This window comes from Alligator mississippiensis, chromosome 5, assembly GCF_030867095.1.
Source record: "Alligator mississippiensis isolate rAllMis1 chromosome 5, rAllMis1, whole genome shotgun sequence".
NCBI lineage: Eukaryota > Metazoa > Chordata > Crocodylia > Alligatoridae > Alligator > Alligator mississippiensis.
The window spans coordinates 104,639,210-104,658,711 of NC_081828.1; the positions used below are offsets into that span (position 1 = coordinate 104,639,210).

A 19,502-nucleotide genomic window follows, 5' to 3' on the forward strand; every position below is an offset into this window, starting at 1 on the left:
GTGCTTCTGTTCCACTTCCAGGTCCACCATCAAGCACACTGGGGACCCCCCCACGCTCCCATGGGACGCTCAATCCACCCTACCATCTCAGTGTTCATAAGCTGCCTGGTACCTCGAGGTATGTAGAAAAAACATATATGTCCGATTTGTTGAGTCTGTCCAAACTGATTTGAAAGCTTTCGATTCACTTCGGAGAGATTAATGTGTCTCCTGATTCGATTCGAATTTGGAGATTCGGCCACTGAATTGAGCCAAATCTCCTCTTAATTGAATCAGCAACTGAAGTTTTGTACAGCCCTAAAAAGCAGCTTTGTACAGAGCAAGAGGTGTGGGGCTAAAACTAAGAGAAAAGGATAAAAAAATAAATTTCATACAACTGAAAAAAGCACAACATACATAGGGAAAAAGTTAATAGATCGAGTACAGATAGATCGCAACAAAGCTGAAGCCATCACCACCCACCTATACATGAGCAAAGACACAAAGATATACAAAGATACTTGAAATAGTGACATAGGGAAAATAATGTCTAGCTTATCCGAGATAGCTCCTGTAGAAAGCTGTGCAATGGCCATCGGATGCTAATATTAATAGAGTTTGAAATCTGAAGGAGGTAATTAAAAGAGCCTCAGCCCTTACTATGGGAGTAAATATAAAACTATGGGTATGGCTTTGCAGCAGAATTTGTGGGTGTCTGTACAGTTGCACTGTAATTACAGCTTGCCGAAGCAGGCTCTATTCATCGAGTCTGCTGGAACATGCTAACTATCATGGTCCAGCCAGCCTCCATATCTTGTGTATCAGCATCTCTGTGCTTCAAAATGGCAGCAGGGGTGTTTTAACTAGAGCTTGTTCAATGACCTTTAGGTAAAGCACTCCCGTCACCATTGGGAAGTGCAAGGATGCTGATACACAAGATGATGTGGACGCTTTAATTAGAGCAGTTCTCAGTGCCACTATAATTAAAATTCCCAGCCCCCTCCAGAGCACAGGTTAAAAATGCCCTGTGTTACTTCAACCAGGTTGTCTCCCAAAATGGAAGTAATTTAGCCATAGCCAGACAGGCAAGCTATTAGTTTGGGAACTGGCTAAATGATAAAAAAATCACTCAGCAGGATTAGTTAGCCTGCTTGAAGGCTTTATCTATGTTAAATGAAGTATTTCCTTTCATGGAATTCTTACAAAACCATTGTTTTTATGTGTATTCACAGTCATTAATGTAGTTATTTATCCTAACGTAACATTATTGTACTTCTGTCTAAGGTAAAAGTGTTCATCCTACCCTCTTCCCCAAATAACTCAACTCCCACCTCATTGCCTGCTTACTGGTGCATGTGTGCATGCAAGAGAAAGATTTATGTAGTTTAATTTGGCATAGGATAATAGGATTTTCAGTTTTGGGCTGTATGTTAAAACCATACATGGAACAATGTATACTTTTTAGCTACAGCCAATTTCTTCACATATCACTTGCATTCAAATAGCTGTTTCTCCAATGATTAGAAGTAAAGGAAATTGTGTCAAGAATGAAAATGTCCGTGCTATATGATTAAATTTGAAAGGGTTGCTAACCTTCATCAAGTGCGTCAGAAATGCTTTCCTTTTATCTTTTATGCAAAATGACTTGCAGATAATTGCATTCTCTTCAGCTAATATAAAGGTATTTTTGTTAGAACTACCTAGGGTGCCGAGGGTGTTACTCTGACAAATTAAGTTTGACAGAAATCCAACATCACTCAGAGAAATTCAAGTTTAAAAAGTCATCCAGAACCATTGGTAGAATGGTACATTTTACACGAGCATATTATAACATAGACACTGGTCTCAGCTACTATGTTCAAAGGAAATCTATGGCAGAATTGAACCCAAATCCCCAAAGTGCCATAATATCACCCAAAATCACTGGATCGTCCTTTGTTTTGATGCCTTTTTGTTCAATAAAGTATTTCCTTTTATAGAATTATTTCAAGACTACTATTAAATGGTTTTAATTCTCCTAAAGGTGGGACTGGCCTAAATCCATTCCCCATTAAAACCACTAGTAAAATCGCTAGTTGTCTTCTGAGAGATTAAATTAGGTTTACATTGATTAATTTTTAAACTTACACACAAATAGCAAATTATTCATCATGTGCAGCACAAAAAGTCCCATAGAATAAACACAGGGGTTTTTTTTATTAGGGAAGAAAAATGAATGGCTAAAATAATGTCATATTCACATGCACTTTTGAAAAAGAAAAACACTATATGCTGATAACTCTCATGAATTTGAGCCCCACCCAGATTTCTTGCCAAAAGCTATCTCCAGTTGAACCAGGTATAAATGGATGTGTTCTCATTCAGACTAGGAAGTCAAGGAGACTGAGGTAATGCAAGATATAGTTTCCCCAGTGTGCTGATTATGAAAAACAGTGTTAACCATGTAACCCTAGTAGGCTTCAAAGGACCTTTTGACCTTCAGAGGACCTTCTGAATTGCCTTGTTATAAAATACTACTTAAGGTAAGTAAAGCTACTGAAATCTATAGGAGATACACTGATTAAGTGATTGTTCTCTACAGCAGATTTTTAGTAATTTATAGTTCACACTTTTTAAATGCATCAGTTGTGCCAGTCTGAAATATCACTATTCACATTTTATATAATTGGTTACAGGACAGTAAACCTTATCCTTTATTTTAGCATTTCTCTTCCTTGACTTTTCATTTCAACTACAATGGATCCTTAAGACAGGAACTCCAGAGTTATTACCAGTGGTATAACTAGCAATTCTGGCACTTTGGGCAGAGATGCTGCTGTAAAGGCTAGAGTGGGGGAGTGCAAACACAATACAGTAGGTAGAGGGTGCCAGCCCCCTACAACTTTCTTTTCACTGCCATTCTGGTGGCCTTTCAAAATCAACACCTGGCACTGGTGCTTTTTTTGCCCCACCCTAGCTACATTACTGGTTATTAGTAAATAGAGTGCCCTTTCTAAAAGGGTTAATGTCAGTCAGAGAAGGCAGAATTGCATAAGGGAAAGTCAAACTTGAATAAATATACAAAAGGAGGAGAGCATTCATACATGTCAAGTTAGGGGAAAGGAAGTGGATGTTGAATTTTGTATTGTGTGTAGGTTGTTATTTGCAATGTTTGTGATGTAAAAAAAAATGAACAGGTTGTTTGTTTTCCTGTAATGCTTATCTTTTGGGAATGCTGATACATTCTGTGTATGTTAGATGAAGGCTTGTATGTATGAGGATGGTAGAAAACATTTATATTCTGCCAGCAATTCTGTGTTCTTATTATAACTTAAAAAGCATTCCAGTATCTCAAATTTTAGTATATACAAGTTTACCATGTATTTTGTAAACTTTCATAACAGACTTCAAATTAAATTATAGCTCTCAGTGTAATATTAACAAGTACTTAATTTTAGCCCAATCTTGTTCAAGACTAATTCACTTAAAATATTTCTGTCCTCTGTAATTTCAGTAGGGACATAGCCAAAGCCTATTGATGTCAATAGAAAGATTCTCAATGAATGCAATAGTGTCTGGCTCAGATCCATAGTTTGGTTTCGCTATTTCTGCACTGTAAGTGATATCTTTCTTAAAGGAGGCTAGAAAAAATTGCCCATGTTTTCTTTCCTTTATGGAGGAAATCTTTTCTCCATTCAATTTCCCTGTTTAAACATAATGGGCATATGCATCTGTAAGTAATCAAGGTTCTTATTGACAGTTTAGAAGAAACTGGTAAGTATAGATATATATAGATATTTTACATTTAATAACACTGTTACAGACTAATGATTAACATTTATTTATTCTCACCATTAAAGTGAGTATAAGAGCCAAGTAAAATATTTCAACATATTTTGGAGTTTAGATGCTCTGATGGAAAGACTTAATAATTTTTTTTTTTAAATCTGCCTGCAAAGGAATATGAATGATGCTGAAGTCTTCTTATTAAGAAACATTTGCTATATGCATCTTGGATAACTGCAGATTGACAATACTCACATACTTGTCAGAATGTCTCTCTCTCGTCTGATACTCCCTAAACAAACTTTTGATCAATTTGATCTAATCCTAACAACCAGGCCTGTGTGAATAGGGAAGTATTTGATTCAGATTCGGATTCAGCCAATTTGTAGGAAAATGATTCAATTCAGAGATTTGGATCACTGTCCCGAATCGATTCGGCCAAATCGGCTTTGGAAGATTCAGTGATTCAGCCATAGACTATAATGGGGAATCACTGAAATACCTATAACATGGTCATTTTTTGGTAGATTTGGATGAAAACACCAGGAATGGTAGCCCCTTCTAAAGGCATAAAGCCTGGCAAGTTTCAAGGAGATAGATGCATGGGTTTCTGGGAAAGTTCTCCTCAAACTGCTGAAAGCAAAACTCGTGTCACTTATGTATGTTAAGGCAGATTTGGATGAAAACAGCTGGGGTGGTAGCCTGTAATGGAGGCCTTCCTGGTACCAGTTAGATATCCACCCGCCCACCTGTTTCTGGGCAAGCTGCCCACCTCTCTTTTTGCTCAGGCAGAAACAGTTCACAAAAAGGACAGAAAGGCTACAGACAAAGGCTTTTATGCTGTTTCTACTTCTCTCCCCCAGAGCAATGCGATTGGAAGGGGACTTAGGGAAAGGTCACAGTCACTGGCCAGCTACAGATGTCAGTCTCCCTCCCCACCCGCTCCCTCTTCTCAGTTTCTGTTCCCCTGAAAGACTGTACTTAGGAGAGAACAATCCCATGGACCAGCACAGGCAGGGGGCAGATTGGCTGGGCAGTAGCTTTGCAGAAAAGGACCCGGGGGTTACAATGGACAATAAGCTGAACATGAGCCAGCAGTGTGCTTTTGTTGCCAAGAAAGCTAATGGCATACTGGGCTGCATTGGTAGGTGTGTTGCCAGTAGGTCAAGGGACGTGATTATACCCCTCTATTCAGGACTGGTGAGACCACATCCTGAATACTGTGTTCAGTTGCCCCCCCACTACAGAAAGGTTGTGGACAGATTGGAAAGAGTCCAGTGGAGGGCAATAAAAATAGTACTGGGGCTAAGGGACATGACTTCTGAGGAAAGATTGAGGGAACTTGGATTATTTAGTCTAGAGATGGGAAGACTGAGAGGGGACTTAATACCAGCCTTCAACTAACTGAAAATAGGTTTTAAAGAGAATGGTGGCAGATGACAGGGTTGCCAGATGAGGAAAATAAATTCCAGAATCAATGGCGCTAGAGAAAAATAAGTCAGAATTTGCCTATATATGGAGTTATTTGGGAGTAGCTATTTGAAGTGGATTAAGTTAAATCAGAATAAAAGTGATCGTGCAGAATTATTCTGGACTACATGTTCAATTTTAAAATTCACATCCAACCTTAATCCTCATTATTCATGTATAGGACTTGAGCTGTTAGCATGAACATCCAAGATGACCTCAGTTGCCAGGTCATCACAAGAAGAGATGCAGTGTCTCATGCAGTTTAGGAACCAGATCATTTAGGTCTTTACAGATCCAAGCCCACTGTCCACCTCATAGGTATATCAGAGGTAGCATCTACTCCCCATAGCTTGTTGTCATCTGAAAATTGCTGAGGTTGCACTCTATGCCATCTTCCAGGTTGTTGATGAAGGCATTGAACAAAACCAGCCCCAGGACTGACCCATGGGGCACTCCATTTGATACCAGCTGCCAACTCAACATCGAACCACTGCAGGCACAGCTGGTGAACTCAGACTGGTGGGGCGAGTGGAGCATAACATGGGAGTAGGGAGGGAGAGGGTTTTCAGACAGCTGGGAGTGGGTGGGGAGGGGGAGAGAGGTGTTGCAGCTGGCAACAAGAGTAACTGATGTGGTATTCAAGCAAAAGCCAAATGCATTGTTGCATCAATCCAGTCAAGAAGTCAATTATTGTGACTAAGGGGAGCTAACCACATTTTCTTTAGCTAGTTAGATGGTTTTCTGGAAAAGTAATTCCAAAATTTTTCATTGGAAATGTAATTTCCATTGTATACTTCCAAAAATCATGCAATGATATACTAAAAAAAACCAAAAAACAAAAAAAAAAACAACTTCTTGTGAAATATCAGGAATAAACACCAGCAACATTTTTAAGATGTGTTGCAACTTATCAGAGAACAAATAGATGACAAGTATCTTAATACTGATCTGCATAGAAAAGGAGACTAGTCTTGGCAACAGTATAGGCAATTAGGAATTATTAAAGAATGTGACTTTTCCCTTCCTAACACAGGTAAACCCTCACATAACAGGTTTTGGTCATGGCCTATTTGCTTCAATTTCCTTAGCAGGCCTTTCTATCCAGATATAATCATTCCTTTTGGTGAATCCTACTATATTCTGCTCATTTTACATTGCAATTGGTTGTTCTTGGTGGTTGTTTATTTGACTCTTATGGTGCTCCTTATGGTAAAATGATGAAAGTTTAATGAAGATTGCAGCAGGGTATCATAAGTATTATATTTATTTTATATTATGAAGCTCAGCATTTGTACTGCCTCTCTATCCCCTTAGCCTACTTTCTGTGTATCCTGTTTATGTTCACCTGCTACCCAATTAAAAACCTGTTAAACTGCATACTTGCAGTGCCTGTAAGTTTAGACCACTGTGCTGTAGACTGGTAACCTCCTTTATTACAGCAGGTGCCTATTTAAAAACAATGCCTGAACTAAAATTAACCACATAGGCTAAGTACAGACATTCAAAAAGGCCGAGTCAGAATTGAACCAATCTACACAGGTTTCTGTAAACTGCATAGATCAGATTGGGAGTGAACAGAACTCAAGTTCTCTCTTTGTTTTGGGGAAGCAAGCAGATGCCTATAATCGCTGAGGCCAGAAGGCAGGTAGCACTCCCACATGCCACCCAGAGTACCAGAGATTCCCAAGGGCAGCCGACTTCAGATGAACAAGGACCATCCCTGATTGGCCTCCAACCTCATCTACCACTCTGCCCTAGGCTTACAGGGTGTGTTTAGCCCAGACAGTGATGGCTGAGGAACAGCAGCAGCAGCAGATGCTGAGTGCAATTCCTGCAATCATACTGGGTCATTTGCCAGAGCTCCAAGGACTGGGAGACTGCAGCTGTACAGTCTGCCTGCAAGGTGTGCATGCAATCTGCCAGCCCCCAAACTGTGTGCTACTACAGTCTCCCACCCCTAGTGGTTGCATGCACCCCCAGGGTGGTAGACTGCATCCACAACCTACACAACTGGGTCCCAGCACCAGGAGGAACAGTGCTGGGACTGAGCATCTGCAGCTGTGGGATTCTGGGTGCTAGCAGCTGTGGGGTGCTGACAGTACAGCAGCTGTTGGGGCTAAGAGTCCCCTTGGCTGGGAGACGCAGCTGCCACAATCTCCCAGCCTTGGGGCTGCATTAAACCCCTGAAGCTGGGAGATCACAGCTATTGCAGTCTTCCAGCCCTGGGGGTTTCACACATCCATGAGTCTTGGAGACCATGGCAGCTGAGACCTCCCAGGACTCAGAATGCCCGCAAATGGCCTGACAAGGGAATCATGCTGGGTGCCTGCTGCTAGATGCCTGATGTTCCCCAGAGCTCCAAAGGGCCTCACCCTTCCTTCTAAGGAGCATGCCCCTCCCCTGCCTAATGACATTTTATATAGAAAATTCCTGAGCTACAGCCATTCCCTTCCTCTGCCACCCGTGCTGCGGCTGAGAGCTTGGAGCAGCCATGCATGGCCGAGGTTAGTAAGCCAACCTGCGAGTGGGGTTAGCGGGAAGGCCACAAAGGTGTCTGGTCTCCCAAGGGACTGCAACCTAACTTGAGTAAGAGAGGATTTGGTACTGCAGTTTGATAGGCTGGTCTAGCCTACTCTGAGTAAGTCTGACTACATCGATCCAGGTCTATCAAACTTCTGTTCTGTTACAGGTATAGACTAGTTTCTACAAATCAGAAAAAATATCATGTCTGCACCTGGCCATAGTGTCTAACCCACCAACAGAGAAGAGAGATCCCATCATACATTTTCCTGGGATTCGTGCTGGTGCAGATAGGTGGCAATGGCAGTTGATTTCAATTTGTCCCACAAAGGGCCTTGTTACACATTAATTTTATGCAGCTTAGCCCCTGAATTATCTACATATTAACACCTGAAACTAGTTTTAAGTACTCTTAGACATCTTAAACTTGCGTCACTCCAGTCTAGGTTTCTCTATGATGTGTTGCATGTAGCCAATTTAGGCTACAGCTTAGTGTGAACACCCTACCCACCCCCTCTCACTCCCTGGTCTGGATCAAGCCTACTGCTCCTCCAACCCTCCCCAGCATCCAAAATCCCTGCTCACTGCCCCACTGTTTCTCATTTACCTGTGGCTGCCCATACTGTCTGTGCCAGGGGAGCAGGCAGAGATGGGTTAACCTACCTGCCTCAGGGCTGCAGCTGATCTCTGGCCCAAGCTCTGCCAGAAGAGAGCAGCTTGGCAGCAGTGAAGGCAGGGGTCTGGCAGGCAGGCAGCCACAAGCAAGCAGAAGGGAGGCCCTTGGGGGTAGGGGAAGGGCAAGAGAGCCCCAAGGGGCAGGATGGGGAGACCTGCAGGTGGGGGGAAACCAGGGGAGACCCAGGGGGCAACAGTGAAACCCAGAATGAGAAGGAAGATTGCACTGTTACCTTTCAGCCCTCCAGGCCCCTGCTGGCCTGAAAACGTGAATGCTTCAAACTCAAGTTAGCACTAACACCAATCAACATCTGAGCACTGCAGCTCATAGAGTAACAAGGGCCAAAAATCCTCCTGTGGTATCAAAATAATCCCCAGATGGTGATAAATTGTCCCCATATTGTTTATAGAAAAAAACTGCCTGGAGACTAAACCTGTTACAATATCAAAGGACAGAAAAATATTCAAGAAAAACCAATATGTGCCATTTATTGAGTAGTTTCCATGTTTTAATTAGTTCTTTTTTTCTTTCTTTCTTTTCCCCACCGAAGTTTCCAAATATTTTGGCAATCTTGGTTTTACCTTTTTTCTTCCCTTACACAGTTTTGTTCCTAAATGTGACTGACATTTAATTTATTGCAGACTCAAGGTTGCCTTGCATTTTCTTTTTCTTCCCTCATACATGGGTATTTCAAGAAAATGCCAGCTATTCCTGGTGGATGCTATTAATTCATTTTCAGACTCTGCCTCTCTAGGAAGGAGATTAATTTCTCCAAGTTGTTACTTTTAATTATCCAATCTGATACCAGACGAGGTTTAAGATTAGGGTTTAGTTTGGAGGCAGAATCAGGGATAGAGTCCATGTACAGATTCAATGCTGCCAAATAACCCATATGTGCTTCTTGTGAAATTAGTATCTTCACTGAAGGTCTGCTGGACCTTATGAAATTTCCCTTCTCCTAAATGGTGAGTCACTGATACAATAACTTTTTCTATGATGTTTATATAATCTTAGACCAAAATTCCATTACACCTTTACTTTTTAATCTGACCTGGAAACCAAAACAGAGCACTTTATAACTATCCATACAGTTCCAATTTTTTCCTAAAATTTGAGGTGCTAGTCTTAGCCTTTGCCTAGTCACTGACCAGCTCCAAAGCAGGCAGTCAAATATGCCACTGAAACTTGGTATAATTGTTTTTAAAATTTAATGCAAGAATGTCCAGATCATTTCAGCTTCTTTCTCCAAGTTGTCAAATAATCAGAGATACAAAAAAGGAGGGGGGTAGGGGTGGGGAGTGAAGAGAAGAAGGCAGGACAGGACAGCCAAGCTCCACCAAAAAAAAAAAGCAAAAACAAAGACAAAAAAAAAAAAACCAACAACCTCACCCTTAATTCAGACTGCTTATTCTTTGCCATATAACCTAGACTTTACTGCCTGGCTACTTGTGTGAACAGCCGTCTAGCTGCATGTCAGGTATCTTTCCTTCTGATGAATTAAGTGTTGCATCACAGCCTGAAGGTTTCTTTCATTAGGTACACTGAGAGAATGCTTCTTAACTATAGTGGAGTTACTGGTAATGTATCAGTCTGTGCAGCCATTATGTTCAATAACTGCCTTCTCCAAAAAAGCTGATAACATTGACAAACTCTCTCTCAGCTTTTATCCCTGACATAGATGGACAGTCAATATAGTCATTAACATGACAAAAGTTAACTCTTGAAGCCTGCTGAATTTGTGGATTTCTATGAGGTGTCCCTGCACAGTTTGAGGAATCTGATAACTGTAACAGCATTGCTATTAAATTATTATAACTCCTACTGTACCAGGCAGCTGTCTCCCCTAAGGAGTGAAGGGGTGGGAAAAAAGAAAAGTCAGAGGACTTACTTTTAGACTGATCTTATGTTATTCAGAATTATGCTGATGCAGAAGATACTGCTATGTGAATTTTTTGGAGGACTAACTGTATAGCAACAACGAATATTAAATAGTGGTGCTTTTATATCAGTGACTACAACTATGCTTTGAAACTGGAATTTTAAAATCTACAACATCATCCAAAAGTCAAATCTATTATCAATTTACATTTTTTTTTAAAGAAAGAAGGTGGTTAAAATTAAAGTAGGAGTTTGCTATAAGATCTTTGGGCCAGCTTTGCTGTCAGCTCCTATCATGCATATACTTTACTGCTACCGCTACCTACTTTAAAAAAAAAAAAAAAGGAGTTTGATTGTGGTGGCAAAATCTGATTTTGTTCTAATACATTTTCAAATTAATTTTTACCTTCAGCAGCTGCTTCTGGTTTACAAGGGAAACAAAATCCAGTTAGAAATACTTGATCAAATACTACAGTGATGCATGCTGTATTACTGTTAACCAAAAAGATTAGAAGGATGAGTCAGTTCAATAAATGCACTAATTCCTTCCCCGTATTTGGGAAATATTTTAGAGTGGAAGAATTAGTAAGCCACCAGCAGAAGGAAGGAGCAGGGTATTTTTACATCAGATACCCTGTACATTTATACAATAGCAAATGAGGAAAAGTGGAGTAAAGCAGTATGAACCTGTTGCAAAGAGGTCTGAAATTAGTCTGGTGTTTAGCAAGATGCAGGACAGAGAAGCCAGCGCTGACAATAGAGGCAGGCTTCATAACAAAAACAAGCAGACAAAAATCTCTGAATAAAGGTTGATCTGGTCAGTAAAAAAATTCCAGTGGTGTTTACAACATACATTTTCCTATCCCTCCTAGGCAAATAGTATCCTATTTCCCCATTACTGTTTTTCAAGCAGAAAGTTCAGTCTAAGTGGATTTCTCTGGGATTAGCGCCAATGCTGCTCCTCTCTCAGCCAAGTGGAGCAGCTCCATTCCACACGACCCAGTCCCCGAGACTGAATGTGTCATTGCCCAAAGGCTTTCAGTTCGTAAGCCAAGCTGTATGGAATTTATTTTTAGTTGTTAACAATCAATGACCTCTAATACAAGGGGTTTTATTTATTTGTTTGTTTTTAAACAAGCCCTAGGATGCTATAGTCCAGTTGTAGAGTGTAAAGTTGGGAGAAGAAAGAAAAAAAAGCGTCCTGGCAAAAAACTGAAATCAAACTTTAAAGTGATGTACTTTTTTAACACTAATTATCTCAGGGATTTGCCAGCTATTACACTGCTTTGGAAAAGCAGACATTCAAAGGGAAGCCCTTTTCAAGAAGCTTCTTTGTTATTAGTAATACTGTGAAAGAACAGCAGGAAGTTAAATCTATGCCCATATAGATTAACAAAATTCACTGCACTTCCCAAAGCAATAAGAAGCTTTATTATAGATTGTAACTTAGCATATCAAGAGTGCCAATATACATACTCTTTGTTTACCTTAATAAAAAAACAACTTTTTACCTCACCACTTATATACTCAGATTCATTGGCAGCCATTGGTCTTGGGAAACCATGGAAACTGTGCCTTTGGTGGGTTACTGGGAACCACCACAGCTTCTTGAGTGGCTGAGGAGTCTGATGCATGTAGGCAGATTGCACATACAAACTTTGTTGAGCTTGCACCGACCTGCTGAGTACTGTCTTGTCTTGCCTGCCTCTGATGCCTCTTCTCTCTCTCAAAGCGAAGCAGGCCCTGCTTCATAGTGGCTTTCTACTTCCAAAGTGACTGATTCTGAGTGTTGGCCTTTGATACGTAGCTTGCAAACACTTGTCTTGCAGACATCAACAAAACAGCATTTGGGTCATCCAAGCTGGCATTTGCCAGCAGCCAGCTCACTGTAGAGTATATCCTTGGGGATTTAGCCATTGTCCATACAATTCACATGTCCTAATGAACAGAGGCGTCTCTGTCTCAGAAGCATGAACATCTGGGGATCTTGGTCCATTCCAAAACAGTGAAGTCAGAGATTTTATCATGCCATGTTATGCCCAGGATATGGCAGAGACATTGAAAATGGAAACTGTTCAGTTTTCTTTCATCTTTGGCACAAGTAATTCAAATTTTGTTGCCATACAATAAAGACCTAAGTATGCAAGTGCTGTAGGTGGACATTTTGTCAATAGAGTGAGCATTCTGTTTTTCCAAACTCTCTTTTGAAGTTGAGCCATGGTGTTGCTTGCCTTTCTAATGCAAGCATTAGTTTTGGCTTCCAAGCCAAGATTTTGCAAGATGGTGGAGTGGAAGGAAGTGATTTTTTTCAACCACTTCCAGGCTTTCATCATTATTCTAACTTCAGGAGGATGTTCAACTTGTTGACCCATGACTACTGTTTTTTTAGGCTAACGGTCAGACTGAAATTGTCACAATCATGAGAAAAGCGATCCATAAAAATTGGCAGTCCTGCTTCTGAATTACAAACAATTGCTGCATCATTGGCGAAGAGCATTTCACAGATGAGAAATTCTTGGGATATTCAGATATGCAAAAATATATAGAAACTAAATGCTAAAACCGTTTGCTTGTTTTAAATGTCAAAAGAATTAAGTCTAAAAAGACTGGCGAATGGGGGCAAAGGCTGTTTAACCATGTGTATATGGATACTGCACACTGTTTTAATTTTCAACATGCTATACACTAGGAAATACTAGAGTATGCATACAAAGTACTTGAGAACAGAAATAGCTATGTGGGTAACAATATACTTGTAAAAGTGCATGTGTATATTGTACCCTGTCTAAGAAGCTAATATACAAAGGGGATAATAATCTACTTCAAGCAGTCATTAATGGATTTACTCATTTAACTCAAATAATCCAGGCGTATGTCTCAGCTCTAAATCTGCTGAAGACCTGGGTGAGAAGAGAAGTGGAATTATGACATGCGAACAAAAATCATGTTCAACTCATGCAAATGTTTACAAGCAATTGCGTGCGCCTGGCTTTGAAAGTATGGCACAATATCTTACAAGTACAAAACCACGGCAAATCTATCAATAGCATTCACTTTGTGGAACAATCATTGCAAAATTGATAAACTAGTTTAAGTTAATGGCATGGTGCCTGACTCAATGACAACTTATGCCAATGAAACAGCTTTTAGTTTTTTGTTTTGTTTTGGTTTGTTTGTTTTTTTAATTGGCTTAAGATAAGGTTACATTTACCATAGCTGTGTCTGAACACCTATAGAATTTTAAGTATTCCTAAAAAATTCTTGTCCTAATTTCTGAAGTCCCATCATCCTCCCCTACTTCTCCCAACCTTCACGCTCTCATGCTTGTGCATCCTTGGTCCCTTGCCTTGGTTTCAAGAAACAAAACAGTTGTCTGTTCCTAGTAGCGAGCCATTTCCAGAGTAAGTAACATTCTAAGAGTTAAGGTGTGTTACCACATTTTCTCTGACAAACAAGAATGGTCGCTGACATGCACATTAGCAACTGAAGTGCAAATCTGTAAGAATCAATTAAGCGTCAATTATGTAAACATAATATAGTTCTTTTGCTTCAGGCATTTGCATGCAAATGAAAGCTGCAGTCTACTGCTGAATCTAATTTTCCTTTCCGACATGACATATTACTGTGCCTTAGGTCTAAGGACAGGTGTAACCACAGAAAAAGATGTTCAAGGTTGATTGTTGCTTTGTGCATGGTGCAGTAAGAACACAGCTTTATTTTTTTTTAGTTATTGCTTCTTTACAAAGGAGAAAAAAAGCAGATTCACAAGGAAATGTTATAAACACTACTTCATGAGCAGGGAGGAACATTTGAAACAAAGAACACTTATCTTTCATCTTTTAACGTGACATTTTGTGGGGGGAGGGAAGCCATAGACTACAGAAGCCTTAGACTAGAGGAATCTAATAAGGATGCCTGTGTTTTTTTATTATTAGAAATCCCATGAAAAACTGATTAATAAAGGCAATGTAAACCTTGATCTCTATTCATTTCATTCTACCTACAGCATTTTGATGTGGCAAATCAGGCATATAGCTCACCTGTATATATCTATGAGGACATTTTCTGTGTTGTAATGATGCCTCTTTAGGTTTCATTAGAGGAACTGTAGAAAACAATAAAATAAAAATGTTCTGTCTTAACATTACATAGACAGCTGTTCCGCCCCAGTATCAGTGCTGAGATGTGGAGCAGGTGGTATGAAAATTCAGTTATTATGTATCTGGCACAATAGCGCGCACTTTCTCTGGAATCTCTAAACACTGAAGGAATCAAATTTTAATTTTCCTTTCATCACTTGGAATGAGAAGAAGAGTCTACTGTCATATAGTATAAAATTCATTGTCAGATATGATCTAGATAAAAAAGTCAACACATGTTTCACAGCTACAGCTCTCATGCAGGAAATTCAGGACTAGAATATATAATATTTGCTCGAGTATATGTTGCGTCTATACTGGCTTGCAACAGGAAATGATGAGCTGAGATACAGATTTCTTTAGAAAATGTGGTAAAAATTTCCTTTTGCTTATTTTGAATTGCCAACATATTTTGAGAATGAGAGTTATATACTGATGTATAACACATAACATGTATAACTTATATAATACATGCTTGTTGGTTCTAAACTGATGTTCATTCATTGATTAGGCTGTAATCATGCATTCACATTTTTGCAGTCAAAGCTCATGCACCAGCAAAAAGTCCCACCAAATGTAATGTACTCTGCATGGGCACAGAGATTCTACCTGCAGAGACATGACTGCAGAATCAGAATGTCAGTGTAAAATTTACTAGGCATATTATAATATGTCATACATTTCCAATACAAAAATTGGTCATGCAGGACCAAATTTCTCCTCAGTCAACTCATTTAAGGCTCTTTTTATCTTATATGGATTCATAGGAATGACATTTGGAGTATACATGATCTCTCTTTTCCAAAGCACAGGTTTGTTAATTGAACAAAAAACTATTAAAGGACTTAGCAATTCAGCAGCTGTGATCTCTCTGGTTGATCTGTAAACATCCTCAAATAGTTTCACAGGACAGGAGGAAAAACCTGGGCACAAACTGATAAAAGATTGCTTCAGACTAGACATAAGGAAAAACTACAAGTCAAGTGCCAAGGGTTTGGAACAGGCTTCCCCCAGAGGACGTACAGTCACCCACCCTGGTGATCTTCAAGTGTTTTGATGCCCACCTTGCTGGAGTCATCTGACCCCACCAGTCTTTGCTGGGCAAGGGAGCTGGACCCAATGGTCCTTTCCAGCCCCTAACAACTATGAAAAAAATAATTTTGTTTGTTTACAGGTTCTCCTTTTTGAGAAGAAAGAAATCTTTGATAAGACTCAGTACAAGACAATATAGAAACTTCTTTTTTCTACACTTCTATGATTATTTACATTAAAAAGTCATCAGCCCCCAAAACCAATAATGTACACAATTGTTACATTTTGAGAGATTCGCTGTCTGTTATGTGCAGACGCAAACCAAGTAGGGTATTGTTACCTCTTAAGCATTGGGTATGTGTACCAAAGCAGTTACATGACATTTTTTTCAGGATTTGACATATACAGACTATGAAAAAAAATGAATAGGCTATACTTTTAGCGGTGCTTCCCACCATGGTCTGATGCAGGGTAGACATGCCTCTAGAAGAGACAGAAGTCTGTCCTGAAATTGGCTGCTTTTGATGTAATTGACAGCAAAAAGGTAATTATAAGGCCTTGAATGTTGGAAGATGGCTTCTGTATGGACAACAGAAAGCAGAAAACAGAAAAAAAAGAAAGGATGCAACCAAGTCATCATGTCCAAGCATACCAATGGGTCTGTAAAAAAACAAAACAAAACAAACAAACAAACAAAAAACCCAAGAAAGCAGCTGAAGGGGACATGGAAAAGTGGCTTAAAGAGCAGCAGTGTAACATTGAGAAGTTCCTGCCAGGCCATGTTAAGTATGAAATTCAGAATTGTAAGCAAGACTAAAGAGGTGTCAGTTTAGATTTTACACCATCAATAACAAGGCTAGTTTGGTGTTGTTGGGGGGGGGGGGGAGGACAAGCAAAGGAGGTGGGCTGACTATCATTTGGATAACGGATGGCTAAAAGACTTAGAAACTATAGTTCTGCCTAAGATAGATGATGACAAGGATGGTATCTTGCTGGGAGAAGCTCAGAGAGTGATCAAGAAGCTAACAGAAAAAACAAGTGTGCAGGAGTAGGTGGCACAGCTAGACATCTGATCACAGCAAAAGGTTACGACGTATTCAGGCAGTTGCATCCGCTATGTAACGATATGTGGAAATTAAAAAAAAACAAAACTCAAGGAGCATAGAGAAAATGGGTCCTGAAAATGACACCCAAGAAAGGGAATCTTCAGAACTGTGTGAACGACAGAATGAACTTATCGATCGTCCATTTGACCCAATTACTTCCTTATGTCTCACAAATAGGAGAGAGCCTTTCTGAGGAACAGGACATTTCTGCAAAGATAGAAAGACAGGGTAGCAAATTCTTGGCCTTAGGCTGAACAAATACAGAGAAGTCAGCAGAAACTTTTATACCTACTTTGTGAATTTCTAAGCGTAGTGGGTTTGGTGCTATTGCTGAGCTCAGACAGTCCTTAAACATAATACAGTCCATATCATCTTAAACGGTCCTTAAACACATACAGCCTGTTGCACAGGCACCCTTCAATATTGGTCAGTCCTCAAACTTTAACTGATACAGTCTATAAAGTGTTAACATACAGGTTTGAGTCCTCTTCAGCTCCTTAGAAGGTGCCTCCAGATTACTGCTACTCTTTTCACACTTCATTCTCTCTTTTCAGGCTGCCTAGGACTAAACTCCCTGCCTTGGTGCTTCTGCTCCCAGCCTCAGATCACCTTCATCTCTTCTCAGACCCTGAAAGTCCCTGTTCCAATACTGCAGCTGTTGGCCAGGCCACTCCCACTCCTTTTCTGTTCACCTGTCTCCCCTGGCTTCCCCTCCCTAGGAGCCTTTTGACTTCATGTGGCTACAAATTATCTCCCTCAGCTGGCCCAGTCCTCCTGAGCAGCCTGTAATTAGTGTTAGCACCATTAGTGGAACATCTGGCCCTGCAGCCTGCTAAGGGCTGCCACCAAAGCCTTAGACTCAGTACAGCATGACTGACTATAAACTGTTTTGAGGTTAGATGGTATGGACAAGATCCTATAATTGGGTTGCTTACAAGGGCATATTCACATTCCTGATTCATGGGTCAGAAACCTGAACCTTCAAGAATGCTGACATTTGAAGACTGCTGAGAATGAAGTGTTACAGAGAGCTCCTGCAGTCAATTAGTGAGGCCACACCAGGAAAAAAAAAAAAGATATTCAGAGAAAGGTGTGGTACAAGAGAAACAGGTTGCAGTGCAGGAGAAAGAAGTTTGTGTTCTTTGGAAACAGCCACCAAATAAATTATGACTGACAGCCAAAGACAAGGTAAAGAGCATCACACTAAGAGGCAGGCCATGAAGGAAGGGATTAGATGATTTAACAGAATAGATTAGCAGTAAGCTAAAGACTGCATAAACCAAACTGCAAGACAGAATACAGAGAGAGATAAGTTATAACTCACAACTGTCCACCCCATGATAATTACACTATGGGACAAAGGAAGGAAGGCACCTTTTTGAAGCATTAGGTCTACTGTACCAGAGACTGACAAAAACTGATTTCAAGGTGTCAAATTGATACCTGATGTAAGCAGCTGCAGCTCTGCTGATTTATACTAAGTTACAACAAGAAAGATTCTAGCAGAATTTATATACTTAAGGCTATATTTTCCTGATGGTTTTATGGCACATAACCAGGAAAAGAAAGAGTACTAAGGTAACAGTCTTCAAATACATAAAGAGAGTATTCTCTGTGGCTTCAGGGGACAGGAGAAAAAAAAGTAACAGCATTAAACTGCAACAAAAATCATTTAGACTGAGTATTAGGAAGGCCATTCTAACTATGAAGATGGCTAAATTCAGGTACAGATTGTCTAGACATGTTATGAAATCTCCATCCTTGAAAATTTTTAAGAGCAGGTTAAACAAGCACTTGAATGTGATGTTTTAGACCATGGGTGGGCAATTATTTTGGCTGTTATGTGGGGGGTGGGGGTGCTTAATGAGTTTGGTGAGCTATCAAGGGCCACAATGGTAGCCCCAGCCCCTGGTCTCCATCTTGAGACTGGAAATCCTACCCCCTAACCCTGGGCCTTTGCCAGTAGAAGTCCCCCCCTTACCCCCAGAGGTGGTCCTTTTGGGAAGGGGGAGGGTTACCATCTTGGAATGGAACCCCCCCCCCCCCCCCAAATTACATGCTAGAAGTCAAACATGTACTAACGCATTTGAATTTTATTTCAAAAATTATTTTTGCCCTGAGTTGTGTGTGTTTGTGTAGTCTATATAGAGGTGATTGCTTAAGAGCTCAAAAATAGTCTTATTCTTGTATATTGTGTGTGTGTGTGGGGGGGGAGAATGTGGGGGATGTGTTTGGCAGAATTAATTGGTATGTGCCCACAGGCCAGATGAGACTGCCTGGCAAGCCAGATCTGACCTGCAGGCTGTATTTGGCTCACCCTTGGTTTAGGCAGAGATGATCCCGCCCTGAGAGAGGTGTTAGGACTAGATAACATCCTGTGGTTCTTCCTAGCACCATTTTTCTATAATTCTACAATCAAAACAAATGATCATACCGCGAGCTGATGTATTGCAGGTTGTGTACAATACTAAAATAAAAATGTAGCATCTATTCCAGCTCTGTATGCAGTGCACTGTACATGCTGTAGTCCCAGTGAAAAACTAGTCAGGTAAGAAAACAACAGTGTGAAAGGATCACCTTCAAAACAGCTTATTACCAGTGGAAATATATATTGGAGAGCAGATCGGATAACAGCAGCAATATGCTGACAGTACCTCAACATACACAGTGGTACATACACACAGTGATAGATAGATGCTGCAGGCTATGTGAGAGTGCAGGGGACACCACGCACATCAGAAAAAAACAAGTAGCTGTACAGTGACCTGAAACAAAGCGTATTGGCAAATGTCAAGGTGAAGTCTCTCTGAAGCTGTGCATGATTGGGCTCAGCCATGAGCATGAGAAGTGGTACACATTCAAGAGCATGAACAGGGCATGCTGTCAAGTGGTGTGTCATGCTCAAATGAGTACAATAATCAAGTAAGGCACAGTGCT

The 19,502-nt window shown here is 40.4% G+C and overlaps 1 long non-coding RNA gene across 1 annotated transcript in view; it reads right to left on the minus strand.

The window, feature by feature from the left end:
- Positions 1 to 11,761: 11,761 nt before the first annotated feature.
- LOC132250648 (uncharacterized) overlaps positions 11,762 to 19,502 on the minus strand; it is a 35,701-nt gene continuing 27,960 nt past the window's right edge. Inside the window, exons 3-4 of the long non-coding RNA XR_009462246.1 lie at positions 14,329 to 14,393; positions 11,762 to 13,188 (exon numbers count right to left, since the gene is read on the minus strand). This is a non-coding gene — a long non-coding RNA (uncharacterized LOC132250648). The remainder of the gene's footprint in view (positions 13,189 to 14,328; positions 14,394 to 19,502) is intronic.